The sequence below is a fragment of the Cibotium barometz genome, chromosome 38, assembly GCF_041138505.1.
Source record: "Cibotium barometz isolate CiBa-2024 chromosome 38, ASM4113850v1, whole genome shotgun sequence".
In the NCBI taxonomy this organism is placed as follows: domain Eukaryota; kingdom Viridiplantae; phylum Streptophyta; class Polypodiopsida; order Cyatheales; family Cibotiaceae; genus Cibotium; species Cibotium barometz.
The window spans coordinates 31565585-31583909 of NC_141083.1; the positions used below are offsets into that span (position 1 = coordinate 31565585).

The 18325-nt window shown below is 41.2% G+C and overlaps 1 pseudogene across 1 annotated transcript; it reads left to right on the forward strand.

Moving 5' to 3' along the window:
- The first annotated feature begins 12510 nt into the window (after positions 1–12510).
- LOC147616602 (pentatricopeptide repeat-containing protein At2g13600-like) lies at positions 12511–14898 on the forward strand (annotated as a pseudogene). The gene is made up of 2 exons (XR_015262514.1): positions 12511–12674; positions 12750–14898. The product of XR_015262514.1 is annotated as a pentatricopeptide repeat-containing protein At2g13600-like (transcript).
- Positions 14899–18325: the final 3427 nt, after the last annotated feature.

Genomic DNA, 18325 nt, shown 5'->3' on the forward strand with positions numbered 1-18325 from the left:
AGATCGCCTTCATCATCAGCGGCGGCTAAGCTTGAGCTTGATCAAGCACCATTTCTGAAATCGGTTGCTTCTTGATGAGGATTAGTGAGGATTAATGGTTGATTTATAGCAGTAAGATGGTGATGAAATGATCCATGAAAATGTTCATGAGAACCTCCATTAGAGAGCTTGAAATGAAGCTTGAGAGAAGATGAATCAAAGCCCTAAACTCCTGACATCAAACGGTTGTGGATTGAAACCATATCCTCTCCAAAATCAACCATGAAGAAGAGGGAAAATCCTAAACGTTTTGATTGGGAAAGTTAATCAAGTTTAACAAAAATTTTCTCCCAAATTTAGTCTTGTCCCTCAAATTTTGGAGCGGTTGCCCCAATTTTGTTGAAATATACAAGTGAATAGGGTGTGTGCGGGAACAAGCCCTTGGTTAGAGGCTGTAAAAGAGAATTTGTAAATGTGAGAGAACCTGTGAAAAGGTGAGAAGAATCTACTGGGAGAGAATAAAGGGTAGCATGAGAAGATTTAGGAAGTGTGGAGATATTCTGGGAGAGGTGGAGAGAATCAAGCAAAAGAGGTGGAGTGAATCAAGGAGAAATCAGTGGGATTAGATGCTTGGATGTAAACTCTATAAATTGAGGCATTGGCCTAATGAGAATTTGCTGGTTTTTTATTATCCATGCCTACCAATGATTTTATATTCACGTGATCACAATTTTTTTTTTTGTTAATAACATGTGTTAACATGTTAATAACATGTGTTAACATATTATTAACATGTTAACATGTTCCCAAAAAAGCCGGTGGGAAGCTCCTTGATAATCGGATAAAATCCAGCCGGGGTCTTGCTATACCCGGCGGTCCCGCCGGGAAAAAAGAAAGCCCGGCGGCGGGTCCCGGCGGGGTCGTCATCCAGCCCGACGGGGTACAATTTTCTATATATATGGGCCCGAGGGGGCCCTTTGGGAGTTCATTGCTGACAGCATACACAGGTAATGAAACTTGTGTTTGTGTGTGTGTGTGTGTGTGTGTGTGTTCGTGCGGACAGCCGCCCACTGTCGCAATGCGCGGCAGGATGTGGGTGGTCCGCCACACGAGGGATGTGTGTGGGTGTGTGTTTGTCTGGGCAGCCGCCCATTGTCACAATGCACGGCAGGATGTAGGTGGTCCGCCACACGAGGGGTGTGTGTGTAAGGCCATTCTTCGGAATGGTGCTTACCCTGGGGCACTTAGTCGGTAACGCGGCTAGTCTGTGTCCTATGCTAAGTATGGCACGCCATAGCGGTACTAGTCGGTAACGTGGCAAGCATAGTATTGTTATGGCGATGTCACCTTCCCTTCCCTTCCCTTTGTCAAATGTGGGCATATGGTCGGTAATGCGGCCAATGTATGTTCGTATCCTATTCGTATTCCCATAGAATCGGGTGGCATTTTGTCGTTAACGCGGCAAGTTGGTGTCGTCCGCTAGTGCATATATTGTTTTTTGCATATTGCGGCATTTGATCGTTAACGCGGTCGAAAAAATGTCATAAATTTGCTTGCATATTACGGCATATGATCGTTAACGCGGTCGAAAAAATGTCGTAAATTTATTTGATTTGACTTGTATTGTTTTTATTGTGTTTGATCCATGCGATACTTGGTTGCTAACGCGGCATGAGTATTTCATGGATCAAAGTTTACATCATATTGTCTAAACGTTTTATTTTATAATATCGTGATTCGTAACTCGAAAAAATGAATCTCTCTCTCTCTTCCTGCCCCCCTCTCTCTCTCTAATGATACACTTCACAACTCTTTCTCTCTCTCTCTCTCTCATGATACACTTCACAACTCTTTCTCTCTCTCTCTCCTTCATGATACACTTCACAACACGATAGATGTGTAGATAAGGATTTCTTTTTTTTTCTCTTAAAATATACATAATTCCTAATAATTTCTTTTTTCTCCCTCTATTTACTTAAAAATTAAAACAGTACATTATTTTCCTCTTTAAGAACTCACAAAAATATTAAAAATGTCATCTAATGTTTCTTCTCTCTATCTATCACAACTCTCTCTCTTCCTCTCCTCTCTCTCTCTCTCTCTCTCTCTCTCTCTCTCTCATGATACACTTCACAATTCTCTCGCTCTCTCTCTCTCTCTCTCTCTCTCTCTCTCTCTCTCATGATACACTTCACAACTCTCTCTCTCTCTCTCATGATACACTTCACAACTCTCTCTCTATCACGATAGGTGTGTAGATGAGGAGTGCTTTAGGAATACAAAACATTATTTTCCTCTCTTTATGAACTCACAAAACTATTAAAAATATCATCTAATGTTCCCTCTCTCTCTATCTGTCACACCTCTCTCTCTTCCTTCCCCTCTCTCTCTCTCTCTCTCTCTCTCTCTCTCTCTCTCTCTCTCTCTCTCATAATACCCTTCACAACTCTCTCTTTCTCTCTCTGTCACGATAGGTGTGTAGATGAGGAGTGCAACATGTATACACTTGATAAGTAATAATGCACTTGTTGCGGTTGTCTCACGTTCGATAATGTATTGCATGATGTTGAGTTCAGTAATATTGTTTGATATTCCATTTTTGTTTGATTATTTTGATAAGTAATGATACACTTGTTGCTGTTCTCTCACGTTTGATGATGTATTGGATGATGTTGAGTTCATTAAAATTATTTGATATTCCGTTTTTGTTTGAACATTGATAAGTAATGATACACTTGTTGCTGTTCTCTCACGTTTGCTTGATGCTGATTTCAGTAATGTTTAATATTCTGTTTTTTTGTGTTTAGTGATATTTGCTAGATTTACGAAGACGACCAACATGCTTTCCCGTGAAGAGCGTAAAATCGTTCTACGAGCAATTCGCATTGAAGCAGTCATCACAGTGTCACAATGTGCTGATGATGTCGTCAAAAAGATCAATGAGTCTGAGATACTCATGCGAGATCTAATAGACCAGATATGGGAAAATGCACAGCGTTGGCTTCGAAGCGGAGGCAACGCTGAGTTGCTTGATAGACAAAAGATAGCAGATTTCAACCATCAACATATAACACGAACCATTTTGGGGAGCATGCGTGTAGCATGCAATGATCTTAGAGATGCTGCCCCGCCTGAAGCTAATATGCAACGTCTACAGTTATGGGACGTTGTATGGAGTGAGCAAAGAGCCAAGAGCAAGCGCATGAAGGCGCTGGATGCAGAGTCCCTCCCCAAAAGAGTGCGCATTGCCCAGGACGTCGCTGCAACGTCCAGCCAAGCAGATGCAAGTGGGACAGGTGTCATTAATCGTACCATCTACAATTCTATGTGCACACACCTCATTGGCATCCCGCACGAGGCTCTGTTCGAAGGGCGAACAATAGGCTCTGGTGTTTTTGGCACAGTAAAAGAGTACACAGTTAAAGGTATATCATTTTTGCCGGAGCACATTACTTTTTGCGGAAAGCACTACAAAGGAGAAGGCAGCGCCAAGTTTGAGAGCTTCCAGGCAGAGCAGGGCATGCAGGTTCTACACCCATCAATTGTCAGGTGTATTGCCTTCACAAAAGAATCTCCTTGGATCACTATTTTCCCATACTATAATGGCGGCTCGCTTGGTGATACTCTTCTGAAGGTCCCCTTCAGATTCAATGAGTTCACCAGAGCAATTTTTCGTTTGGATCGGGGATGGAGACAACCCCCGCCCGATAATATTCCTTTAAGTCATCTAGAACTTTCTAAAATAAAACAAATAGTAATAACCATGCCACATATTATGCATGCCCTGGTGGAAGGCCTAGCGGCAGCACATCTGACGGGCAGGAATTGTACATACCGACCTACATCCATTCAATGTAGTGTTGGATTTTACAAAAGAGTTGAAGCCACGCGTAGGTATTATCAATTGGGGGTTACTGCTGAGAGCACCCAAAAAATGGGTGTCTCTTAATTTTGTATTTGAAGCAGACAAGAACCCTGAGAAGGTGGCACAGGCGGTCTCCTACGCAGACAGAGAGCGAAATAAACGGCCGTGGATAGCCCCGGAGCTTTATGATCCGTTTTTGGCAGATGCATACACTCCTGCATCTGATGTTTTTGCCTTGGGATATTTATTACAAACTTTATATGACTTTTGGCAGAAAGTACAAGAGTTGTGGATGGATAATAGTTCCTATGACAAAGTTACCATGGATACTATTATTTATAGAGTCAAAAATTGGATGTGCCTGCCTAATCGTGATGAGTGAAAATCAATTTTGCAAGTATTGGAATTTTTTAGATTACTAAATACTGACCCAACAAGGGCACAACGTCCTCTTGTAGAGCTATCGGTGTCATTCACCCCAATTTTGTAATGATACAATATCAGGAGATGAAGTTTCAGGAATGGCACTTTGTTTCTCTCTTCAAAATTTGATGTGTCCATTGTTTGAAATATTATCTCATTGAGTCTTTGCAATATCTCTCTCCTCTTGTGGTGTTTAAGTTTATGTTTTCTCTTCAAAATTTGATGTGCGCACATTGTTTGAAGTATTTTTGGAGTCAAGTGGATATTTCTCATTGAGTCTTTGCAATACATATCTCCTCTCGTGGTGTTAAACTTTAAGTTTTTGAGAGTAATGGTCAATTTATCTTACGTTGATCTTTACAGTTCATTAAAATCCTAAAGTCATTTATGTTCATGCAGATATGGCAGAGGCACAAGCAAACGAGCATCAAGAGTTAGCCAAGAAGGCATATGAGCGAATGAAGGCCCTTGCACATGGCCTGATAGCCCGCGAAGCTACAAGAACAGCATGCAGGTTGTCGAAGTGGACAAATCCTACTTATGCCCAATGGAAAGACATAAACAAACGCGTAACCACAGAGATGATAAAGGAAATATGGCCATGTCCAGATGGCGAGATTAAGAAGGGAAGATGGAAGATTTCACGTTGCACTCACAATGATATCAAAACTAATGCCGAGCGCATTTTCTTGGAGGTGTACGGTCATCCTCTCCATAACGCCGACGCTCCACTCTATTTTGCTAAGATGCTATATGCACAATTTATCCTAGAAACTCCAGTGGACTTCGCCTACAGAGAGGCCACTGTCAACACCCACGACATACGTGAAGAGACAGTGACATTCACAAGGGAGGAACTTGCTCTCATGGTGGAGGGCGCTGGATTGGAGTTAAACAAGGTCAAAGAAAGCTTAGGGGCACAGCTAGCAAAGAAGGAGAAAGAAGCTGAGCGATTATCTCAAGCGTCAACTCCTCCCCTGGCCAATAGAGGGATTCAAGAGCAGCTCACAAAGATCAGCCAAGATGTACAGAGCATCTCTTCACGTATTGCTCCTGTGCGCCAAGGAAACCACACCTCTCATTTTTTGATACATCCTGATCTTGTGGGAGTTTCTGCTGAGGCTACTAGTTCCTCCACCCCCCAATGTCCTGTATGTTACAAAGTATTCGATGGGTGGAGCGGCCAGTATATACTACCCTGTGGACACTACTACCACTTAATATGTTTAGTGAGGCAAATGCAAAATACTTCCACATGTGCATTGTGTAGTGTCCCAATAAATCAAGGTATTTATACAGTGTTCGGCATGGCTAGCGAATATAAACTACCAGGACCTTTAGATGCAACTCCTAGTGCAATTCGCAATTTATTTCAAGATGAAAGCTAAGAAAGACATAAATCCTACTTTTGTATTGATAATTTCTCCAAATACGATCATTTGTACAAGTACTTTTTATGAAATAATGAAATGACTTCTTCCTCTATGTCAGTATCTTGCTCCAAAATTCTTTCACCGTTTACTCTCTCGTCTGCTAAATTAAGCTCATCTAAGTCAATGTCTAAATTGTCTTCTATCTCAAGGGTGGTGCACAACGTGCGTCCAACATCAAAGTTCTCGTCTACTACATCATCACAATTGTACATCCATTTGGGCATATCTTCTTCATACTCTTCGCTTTCAATGTCTCGCAAGATCTTTTCATTGCAATACAGTAAACAAGTTTATCTGCTCGATCTACAAGAAGTCGATTGTGAATAGTATCGCGCAAGGTTGCGCAATAAAGCATAATGCTCACCACCATTCATCATCCACCACTTCCATGCAGGTTGCTCTTTAGCCATTTGTTGAACAAGGGAGTTGGAAAATAAACCCTCTTTCAATCGAAATGAGGTCATCTCCTTTATGCACTTTACACGATTCATCAACATTATTATAGAAAGTGTTTACCACTTTATAAAAATCTTGCACCACCTCAACGTTGGACATCAAATCCATATTCCAATATTCAGGATCTAACATGTAAGCAGCACTGTGTAGTGGTGAATGCGCTCCAATCCATCTAGCATGAAAGTACTTCAATAGGACTTTTCTTTGTCTACTGGAGAATGGTACACGCCATTGCTTTTCCACCACTGAATGCTCTAATTTCTCAGGACACTCCAAACTCCGCTGGACAGTCCACCATTGCATCCATGCTTTTCCGAGATTAGGCGCTCTTTGATCAAGACTTCGTATGGCATACATAACAGGCATCATTACATGGTATGCATCCATCACACTGTTCCACCAACTTCTTCTCGTAAGCGCTGCCTTCAAGACTTTGATTTTCTCTTTCACTTTTTCAAGTTGAGTGCTCTCCCAGTCATGAAATGCCATGCATGTAAATGTTTCGCAAACTGCATCTTTATTTCTAAGAAGAGACTCAAAAGTGTAAAAGTCATGCGAGGTCGAAAAATATCTAACACTCTCTGTCTCTTGAGCATGAATCTCACAAGCTGGCGAGCAGTGTCGACGATTGAAGCAAAACATTTGGTATCATCACTTTTATACCAATCTTTTAATACAAGATTCAAACTATGAGTATTACAGCCTACCGGAAAAACATGTGGATATTGTCGCTGTAGGATTTTGGATGCATTTTTGCAATTCTTTGCATTGTCCATGACGACTTGGACTACATTTTTGGCACCCACTTCCTCTATCACAGAGCCAATGACTTGAGCAATGTAAGCCCCAGTTTTGATTGAACCAGATGAATCCACAGCACGGATGAAAGTCTCACCTCTAGGTGAAATAACCGTTATATTAATTAATGGTTTTCTTTGTACATTAGACCATCCATCACTTACTATACTACATCCAAAAAGCTCTATATTGTTAAGAATTATTCTTTGTACACGTTCTTTTACTTGCGCATAACATTTCTCTAATAGATCATTTCGCATAGCATGGTACGTAGGTGGTGAAAACCCTGGTCCAAACTCACCAATTTTCTTCCATGCTCTCTTCCAATGCTCACTGTCCACCATCATCATAGCACTCCCAGAAAAGTAAATCGCTTCAGCAAGGGTGAGTTGTGCATCATCGAGTCGACCTTGACGTAGGCTTTCTTGTAATGAAGTTTGACGCATGGGTATATTTCCTACGTCAAAGTTTCGCTTGCAGGAAGATGCACTGGGTAGATTACTTTTTGGTTGCACATTGCCGTTCGGGGTACAAGTAGGCGATGTAGCAGGTGTTTGATGATTAGAACAACAGTGTTCTTGCTGCCTTGATACATTAACGGTAGGAGTGTCATGTTTTCTTGAATCTTTGTTTTGAATTTCTTCTCTTATGCGTTTGGCCACTACAGGTGCAGAGGGGTGGGTACATGACTTTTTCTTCGGTCCACCTAAAAAGTGTTCTCTTAGTCGAGGCGCCCCACCTGATTTTACTGCATGGCATAGCTTACACTCCCAATCTATGAATCGATCACCAACGTTAATTGCATATTGCCACTCTATCCCAGGTGCCTTTTTTTTCCTGCTATTTGAAATTTGGACTCTATTGGAGGTATCACTGGATCCAACATTGTCCTCCATCTCAACAAATAACCTATTCAACCAAGCATATAACAATGAATACACAAATGAAAAAACAACAAAGTCACTCACGTATTACAAAACATACATTAGTAGACAAAGTACTTCGAAACTATCTTGACAAATACAAAAGATCATCACATAACACAAAACTACTTCAAAACTATCTTGCAAGGTCTTACTACAAAACTACTTCGAAACTATCATGCACATTGCACCCCCAATGAAGGATGCCTTTTGTACCCAATTAAGGATACTTTACACAATCAAAGATCTATGCTTGCCCAATACTCTAGTATAGGACAATAGACCTTCTCTAACATTCACAAAGAAAATCAAAGATCTATGCTTGCCCAATACTCTAGTATAGGACAATAGACCCTTGTCTACTCTAAACTATATCAAGTATCAAGAACCAATACAAGCCCCTAAGCAGGACTCTTGGCTCCATCCAACCATTCATAAAGCAGAATGAGGTAGATTACCTACGTAGCTCAAATGCAAAGCTGAATGACTCCAAATTTGTCCCTAAATCTCCGCAAGTATTAGCTACGAACCACACCCTGCCCCCAATTCAAAGAACTAAGGACGAGTGGCTCAATAGCCTTAGGAGTGCCTACAAGGAAAGACGACAGCCCCTAAGATAAGGACGTTCTTCCCAAGAGGACACTTCTAGCAACTCGAGAGCTCTACAAGTACTTTGAGGAGAGATATCACGCCCCCAAAACAAGGACTATCTCCCCAAAAGTTCCACGATGGGTGTCGGGCAGTGTTTATAAACAGAATAGAACCCCGCCGGTGTTCTTTGCTTTTCCCGGCAGGCCCGCCGGGATAAGCAATTATCCCGACGGGCCCGTCGGGAAAAGCAAAAGCCCGGAGGTGTTACGGGACTGCTGGTGGGTTCTGGCAGGTCATTGCTCAGGTCATGTGAATATACAATGTGATCACAAGTTTTAATATGTTAACAATAGGTTTTGTTAACGTGATCACGAAATTGTGAAGACGTTAATGAAATCCCTGATGCCTACATTAAGCTATTTGTTAATTACTCACTAATCATGTCTTAATTATTTGCTAATCACTTTGTTAATGATGTTGGTTCTAGTATTTGATCCACCATAGCTCATCACATTGCTGTAATTTTAACATGGTATCAGAGCCAAGCCTAGAATCCATCAAGTTTATCAGCCCATTATCTAGTTAAGTAGGATTAGTAGATAATTAAGAAATAATCAATTTTTTAGTTATTTTCAAGAAGCCTTCTGTACCCCCAGCTGGTGGAGGAGCTCTATCTCCTTTTGCACACATCAAATTAGGCCCATTGCTTCTAGCCCAACATAGCCAACTCATCTGTGCTCCAGGCAGTTGAATCATCGCAGCAAACCGCCCACGCAAGCTCCCAATTTTCGCAGATTTGCAGGCGCCATTTTTCAGAAGGGAATTTGAGATTTCCTCTTCATCAGTTGTAATGGCTCTAATTCCTCTTAGCCCCAGGTGTTTTCAAGCATGCTCTACAAGCTGGTGAAGTTAAAAATTGATTTGATCAAGTCTACAGTGAGATCCAAGCTCTTCATCAAATCTGCAGAGGTGACTTTGGTAAAACAGAGATTAAGCATTCAATGTTTGGTTAAATCTTGTGTTTCTTAGCTTAATCCTCTACTAGACTAAATGCTATTGATGGCCTTGAAAGGATTTGAGCTCATTTGAAGTCTAAGGCCCCAGATTTGGACTCCCCGCATACTCTGTTTTTTGCACACAAAACAGAGGATTAATTTGCTAATCAGTGCTAATCACTGTATTTTGGTGCAATTGAGGGTTCAAATTAACCATTAGGTATCTGATACAGATCCCTATAACTTCAGATTGCAATTCAGAGTTGGTTTGATTCCGTACAAATTGGTTACCCTTGATTTAATGTAATTTTTGGTAAAATTATGCTGATAAATTTGTGGTAATCATCATTTTGCATTTAACCCTTGGTTAATGCCTGCAAATCACACTCAAATTCAAGATTATTCACAGCCAGAGTTGCATTTGGGAATGTGCATAAGAATGAATGCTATATGCATTATGTATTGGGCACATTATATCAGTGTAAAAATGGGAACAAACACTGCCTTTATCCAGAATAAGGCAAGAGGTAAGACCTCCCACATAGATTTGGGTTTGCATTACATAATGACACAGCATAATGACACAAGATAAACATCAAAAGCCCAAAAGAACTGTCAACAAAACATTTAAATATGTTGCTCACATGGAACAAGAAGACCTGACGGACAAGCCCATGGCCCCAGCCATGAAAGAAGAAGAACATCTCTTTCCAAGAAGAGGATCCACACTGAGAAGAAGAACTAAAGGAAGCATTGAAGGAAGACATGGACGCGTGAAGAGAAGCTGCCACAAGAAGATTGAAGGAAAAGGAAGACATGGACGCGTGGAGAGAAGCTGCCATGACAAGAAGACTGAAGACAAGAGAAGATGTGAGGCTCCAAAGAGTGAGGAGCCATGTTAAAATCTCAGAGAGAGAGAGAGAGAGAGAGAGAGAGAGAGAGAGAGAGAGAGAGACCCCACAACCCAATGCAACCTGCCCCAACAAAGTAAAACCACCTCTGAGCCACCGATGATGTAGGCCACGTGGTAGATGTATGTGTGAGCACTTTAGTCAAGGTCGCAGGCACTTGTAGTAGCCTTGGACACATAGAGAGAGAGAGTGTCAAGGACTATGAGTTTAGGGACTTGAGGCACTGGTCGCGGGCTATCAAGTAAGAGGGAAACTTAGTACAGGGTCTAGGTGTGCTAAGTTCACTTGAGGGGAGGTGTGCTAGGCACTGGTCGTGGACTATCAAGTAAGAGGGAAACTTGGTATAGGGTCCAGGTGTTCTAGGATTATTCACTTGAGGGGAGGAGTTGAAATATACAAGTGAATAGGGTGTGTGCGGGAACAAGCCCTTTGGTTAGAGGTTGTAAAAGAGAATCTGTAAATGTGAGAGAACCTGTGAAAAGGTGAGAAGAATCTACTGGGAGAGAATAAAGGGTAGCATGAGAAGATTTAGGAAGTGTGGAGATATTCTGGGAGAGGTGGAGAGAATCAAGCAAAAGAGGTGGAGTGAATCAAGGAGAAATCAGTGGGATTAGATGCTTGGATGTAAACTCTATAAATTGAGGCATTGGCCTAATGAGAATTTGCTGGTTTTTGATTATCCATGCCTACATTAAGCTATTTATTAATTACTCACTAATCACATCTTAATTATTTACTAATCACTTTGTTAATGATGTTGATTCTAGTATTTGATCCACCATAGCTCATCACATTGCTGTAATTTTAACAAATTTTTGGTCCACACTGACCCATAGTCCCTTAAAACATTAATCAAATAAAAATCCCAGAGAATTCTAGCATTCCACACTCCCCATGCCCCATTTCTTGATTAAGAATTCAATCAAAATCAATAAAATCAAGAAAATTCCCAAGAAACTCCAAGAAAAATCAAGAAAATGCAGAAATTTTTGAAATTTTCAGAAATCATGGATCAAAGACAAGGCTCTGATACCATTGCAAGAAACCAGGGAAGTGTGGTGTGTTAGCCTCTCACCTAGAGGAAGCTCATCATAGGGAGCAATACCTAAAGCACTCATGGGAGTTTGCACCATATCCATGGGAACACATGTTCCAAGGAAAATAGATGTCCAAATGTCATAAAGTGAGTAAAAGATCCTAGTACATGATAGTAATCTCCTAGTTATACCCCTAGGGCCCCATGTGACCCACATGTGTAAATGGACCCTAACCCCATGTGCCTAGGCCTATCCCCATGTGCACGTGCACCACTAGGATACTTTGTTATTACAGAGAGGGGGTTCCTCAAGCATTTATGTTGGTTTGGGTAAGAGCTCAGGAATTAGTTCAAGAGCTGTTAATAGTCCATATTCCTACATTTATCCTAGCACACATTCTAGTTGTGTGTGAACACTTTAAACCGATTATTGTGGATGCTCCATTTGAGCTTTTGGTTAGGATAATTCGTGTGTTTTTCTGGTGCCCCTTAAGATTTTGGTGGGACAGGTGCGGTCCTCTTTTTTGGATGAGATTGTATCAGCGTCAGATCCACTTTGGATTGTCACTGTCACTGCCCTTGCTAATGCGGTGACAGCAGACTCTCTTTTTGCTAGTAATAGCAGGTTTTTTTGTTTGTTTGCACTTGTTTCCTTGTGACAACCTTGGATGTTGATGCTTCAGCATCCTTTGTAACTTCCAACTTCTTTGAAATTTTGGAGCTTTGGTAGTTTGTTTATGTCCCATCATTTTTAGTGGCATCAACAGGTTGTTTGTCCTTTGTCCCTTGGCCATTGGAACTTTAGCCTCCTTTGATCCCAATGCATGTCCTTTCACCCAATTGTGAGGACAACCTTTTTTTGGCTTAACTTAAAAGCATGTGAGCATGTTCGAGGGAACCGTTGTGATTAGGCACTATGGCATACTTAGGATGTGTTGAGTCCCAACTAACCAAGGTTTCATCATGTGTGGAGTTCTTTGCCATGTGTGGAGTTATCTCGGTACAAGTGTCCCCACACTTATGTAAATTAATTAAAATAAATAAATTAAAACAAATGAAATAAATCGCAAAATTTTTAAAGTTCCTCCACTCCACAAAGGAGGACTCACCAAAATTTGCATTTTCCTGGCGTCTGCAGAGCTCACTGCTTAACGACCGAAAGGAAGGACTTGGGTCCCTCCCTATGGCGTGTAGAGACATGGACTTCTTGTGGAAGGAGTACTTCAGGGATCCCTCCCAATGGTTGGACAATCGAACTAGCAAGGTAAGCACTGTTTTACAATTACATGAGAGGACACGAAAACCGATTGGCTTTCCTGAGTTATTGTTTGCATCACAGAGAAGCCCAAGATCCCCAGACTTCAAACATAAAATGACAAAGGAGTTTCTGTGGATAGATGGCGGGTACAATCCATCTTGGGTTCTAGAGGAGCTCAGAAGAAGAGGACTGCAACGAGAGTTCTGTGTGCGGAAGGATAAGCGGATGACGAAGGCCAAGGAAATCCACCAGAAACAAGGAGATAGAAACAGCAACCACCAGCAGTTTCAAGAGGATACTGCTCTTGTAGCCTTACTAAAGGCTTGTGCCAAGCAGAAGGACCTATGCAAAGGAAGCAGAATACATGCTGATATTCTCAAAAGGGGTTTGCTTGAAAAGAACATTTACGTAGGCACTGCCCTACTCAATATGTATGCCAAATGTGGTGCACTTGCCAAAGCGCAAGAAGTGTTTGACGAGCTTCCAGTTCGGGATGTAGTCTCGTGGAGTGCCCTGATTGCAGGATACGCCCAACACGGGCATGGTCATGAGGCTCTGAACTGCTTTGGACAGATGCAAGAGGAGGGTCTCTCCCCAAATGCAGTCACCTTTGTTTGCATCTTGAAAGCCTGCGGCAGCATAGGAGCAGTTGAGAAGGGCGAAGAGATACATGCTGAGATTGTCAGGCAGGGCTTACTGGAAAAAGATATTTTGCTTGGCACTGCGTTGGTGGATATGTATGCCAAATGTGGTGCACTTGCAAATGCACAAGAAGTGTTTGACGAGCTTCCAGTTCGGGATGTAGTCTCCTGGAGTGCCCTGATCGCAGGATATGCCCAACACGGGCATGGTCATGAGGCTCTGCACTGCTTTGGACAGATGCGAGAGGAGGGCCTCTCCCCAGATGCAGTCACCTTTACTTGCATCTTGAAAGCCTGCGGCAGCATAGGAGCAGCTGAGAAGGGCAAAGAGATACATGCTGAGGTCGCCAGGCAGGGTTTATTGGAAAAAGATATTGTGCTTGGCAATGCGTTGGTGGATATGTATGCCAAATGTGGTGCACTTGCAAAAGCGCATGAAGTGTTTGACGAGCTTCCAGTTCGGGATGTAGTCTCCTGGAATGCGCTAGTCACAGGATATGCCCAGCTTGGAAACATTGAAACTGTTTTTGAGTCATTCAACAAAATGATAGAAGAAGGTATAGAGCCAGATCTGGTCACGTTCGTTGTTTTGCTTACTGCGTGCAGTCACACCGGTCTAGTGGATGAGGGGCAAATGTACTTTGAGACTATGAGCACAGTCCATAGCATCATCCCAACTTTAGAGCACCACATTTGCATGGTTGATCTTTTCAGCCGTGCAGGGCACTTCGAGAAGGCAATAGGAGTGATTGAGAAGATGCCATCTTCTGATTGTCTTCCACTTTGGTCTGCTCTGTTGGGTGCTTGTCGAAAATGGGGAAATGTGAAGCTTGGAAGATTGGCCTTTGAACATGCAGTACAATTGGATGAAAAGGATGCTGCAGCATATGTCTGCATTAGTAATATATATGCGAGAGGAAGCAGACAAGGTTGAAGCTATGAGAATGGAAAATGGAGCATGGAAGATGGCAGGACGTTGTTGGTGGACTGATGCAAGTGGAAATGTGCATTTGTTTATTGTCGGGGATGAGTCATCCCCAAGGCAAAAATATCTATGTGAAGCTAAAAGACATTGGTCAAAAAATATTGAAGGAAGGGTATTCTCCAGGTTTGCATAGCGTGCCACAAGGCATTTCAGATGATGCAAAGGAAGATCAAACCTGAAAGGACACCTATACGTGTTACAGAGAACATGCGGGTTTGTGGTGACTGCCATTTTGCTATGTCGCTCATATCAAAAGTGGAGCAGCGCAAAATTCAGGTCAAAGATGCAAACCACATTCACATTTTCAAGGATGGACAGTGTACTTGTGAGGAATATTGGTGATGGTAGTGCAGCTGCCTAGACTTCTGTTTATTTCACTCCAAATGTTGTTGCTAGACTGGTGAGGACAGAACTCTTCAGTATGCTGAAGTCAAGCATTTGTACTCTTCAGCTGCCTAGACTTCTGTTTTTCTAGGACTCTAGAGGTGAGTTGTGGAGCAACTATTTTTTTTTCGTTCTCTTTATTGTTTTGTATGTTCGTACAGTTGTTTCAATCAGGAGTCTTCCACAATCATTGATGTTGTAGAAGCTCAAACTAGTTTGATATCCTTTTCTCCATAGGATACAATCTTCACAAAATTAGGGCACAAAATTGAATGTGAATTTATTTCTAATCCTTATATGTGTGTCTGGGACGTGCGAACATCATCAACCATAGCATGTGGTGGCGCTTTATTTAGAAGGCATTAATGAATGCTTGGTGTGACTCAAACTTCGCACCCTCTACCAAGAACCACAAGCATCCAAAATGTATTAAAAAGGAAAATGCTTTATAATGCCAAGAATTGAACATCCTCCAATACTCCCAGACCATCCGAATCCCTCAAATTCACACCAGACTCTATGAACACAGGAAAGATTTGTAAAGCAAAAAGGTGGTCCCTGAAACTAGAGCCAATTCATGTAAAGTCTTGTTGATGCAAGGGTTGTTAGGGAGAGTCAAACTCCATAGCTTCACCTCCTAGTGTGGGAGGCACATGCGTCAAATGGTTCTCGCCTTCAGTGTCACACTGAAGTAGCTACTTGTATTGTAGGTATTGCAAATTGATAAAGCCAATGCTTGTGTGGTCACCTTAAGCTCTAATCTACTTGGTTGCAGCGACAAGGAAAGAGTAGAGAACACGACAAATAAGTCTCGGGAACTAAGAGGACATTGCTTTCCTAAACCAGCATGCCCACACATAGATACAAGTGGATTGCAAGGGAGAATGAGAGTAGAGAGAACACTCAATCTATTGCACAAATGGGAAGTATGGTTACACAATGGAGAAATTGACTTATATACTTCAAAAGTCATTACTCACTAGGTTATCTAGAAGTAAGTTGTGAGCGGATGAAACCACCCTTAGTAATATTAGCCTTAGTAGTATCTATTCTTTTGTATTTGTAAGCATGAATAAAGTACAATGCTCGTTGAGCTCAATAGGTAACAGCCCAACAATTGCGACCACTTGTATCCAGATAGTTCATGTGACAAGTAGTTATATTTTGTATGCATATATAATCCACATGTAAGAGTCTTGCAAGTAGTAGATGAATCATTACCAGTCAGTTTTTTGTCTTGAACATTGTCTCTCTTATGTTTCTTTGATCAATGCTATTAAGTACTATTAATCTAGATAATTATCCAAGTGTCAGCTAATCCGTCGATACTTTTGGCGATCCTATTGCATTTGAATACTTGGAAATGCTCTGGTTTTCTTACTTTTTTGGGTGCTAGGATACAGTGGTGTATGTATAGATTTGGTTTGGGTGAATAGTTTGACACTTTTAGTTAAAGTTTGGATTCTGTATTGTTTGTTTTTTATTTGGTCTGTCCCCGATTTAGCATTCCACATGTTACCATCTTGTTGGCTTGTTTTTGGTGTCTGGAGAGCGGTCTTAGTCCCAATGTCGTAATGCATAAAGTATTGCTCGGTTAAGGCCTAGGGAGCATATGTTTATGGGAGGCTAGGAAACCTCAAGTGTTGTCAATCCTTAAGTTCAAATATTGCTAATGCTTGGACTCCTCCTACCAAGCTCAAGCAAGGGGATAGCTATAGATAGCTCCCTATTGAATATTCTTTTTCACTCTCTCAATCCCTACCTTCACACAAGCACTAGATCTCAAGAAAGCGAGCACTCCAATCTCATGCATATACACACCCACACTCACTACAAGCATGCATACAAGCAAGCTAGCCATGAAATCACGACACAAATGCTCAACATAGAAGACAAAAAGACAAGAAGATAAGATAGAGCTCCAAGTTTCTTTATTATTACATAGGTAAAAAAGTGAAGCTCACATCCAAGGAGTAACCTTGTATGCATAGTGTAGTGCCCACATGCGGCCGACTGCTCAAAAGCTAGTCTTGGTGTCCCTTTCTCACTAGCTAGGATATTACAAACATTCTACATGTTCTAGTATCAAAAGGAAAAATTATTTGGCAATGGTACTACTCCTTGGATAGAAAATTATATTTCTTTATAAATGTATGATTACAATGGAACCATATGGCAGAAAAAGGAAGTGGTATTGAATAGGGTTGTTAACACTCCCCTGCCCAGGCCACTTCTTAGTAGTGATGAAAATATTTTGGAACTGTGAGTGGGTGGAGGGAGAAGTTTTGGATAGCGTCATGATAGAGAAGCGGATTAATGGAGAACGATACAAATATTTTTGGATTGGAAAAAGTATGTAAGGAAACACTACTCGAATGTCTGGAGATGGTGTGAGGGGTGGAATCTCATCCTTTCACAATAGCCATATATTTGATAAAACATCAGGTCAATGTCAAAAGTCAAAAGCTGATTGTTGAATATCTTTGGATTGGAAAAACTCTGTAAGGAAACACTCCTTAAACATCTGGAGATGGTGGGAGAGGCGGAATCTCATTCTTTCATAATAGCCATATATTTGTCAAAATGTCACGCCAATGTCAAAGTCAAAAGCTAATTATTAAAGTTTTCTTTCATTTAGTAGATGTGCTAATGTCTAAACCTTCTTAACGTCTTTGAAATCTTCCAAATAAACACCGAGGGTTCGAAAGATTTTGCATGTAATTTGCACATGGAAGTCCTCTACCTACGTGTATTGGCCCCAATGAAATTATGCATCACCTACTAGAGCATCCATTGCTATGTGGGTTCTTCACCTGGTGGTGGAGGTAGTGGGAGCTACGGTGGGAAGTTGACGAGATATGCATTGTTAACTTGGAGATCTTTGAATTGCCACCACAAGTGCGAGCTTCAGATCAATTCTCGGAGAAGCAGGGTGTTGAGATATCAAGCTCAACTAATGCTTTGGACATTGATGACCTACCTGGGTCATAGCTCTCATTAGGAGAAATAAGGACTCAATTTTGGGCCCTGTAAGAAGTGCCAACTTAGCTTAGAGAGAGAAAATAAAAAATGTTTAAAACATATCCAATTCGGGTCATTTTTTACTATTATATTAGTAGGTTTAAATATATTAAAATATACATATTCTTTCAATGAGGTTTCATCATGAGGCGGCATTCTTTGTTGGATGCACGTAAAACTTGTCAGAACCAGAATTTCACAGAATTTGAGGTAGTTATGCATTTAAAAGATTCGAGGAAAGCTTTAATCACTCATCATCTCGACCGTGGGGGGTTTTCCTACTGAAACTTAAAAAAAAGCGTCCTTACTAATCAAGTTAATTCTTGTTTCAATTCTTTAATATGTTTAATGATGATAGAAAATACTAGCTTTGCAAATGAGAACATTAATCCAAATTTGGGGATTCCAATTAATCCACCTTTAACAACACATGTAGACACTCAAATTCTCAGTACAGTAGTAGAAATGGTGCATGTAAAAGAACATATGATACTTACCATCTTTATGTGGACATACAATCTCAGTACCAGCCTTTGAAGAAACGAAATAAGAGTTTTTTTTAAATGTAATGAGTAAAAAGAGCAAAGGAGGAATAATGGAGAGCGTCATTTGGACTTATGGACTGA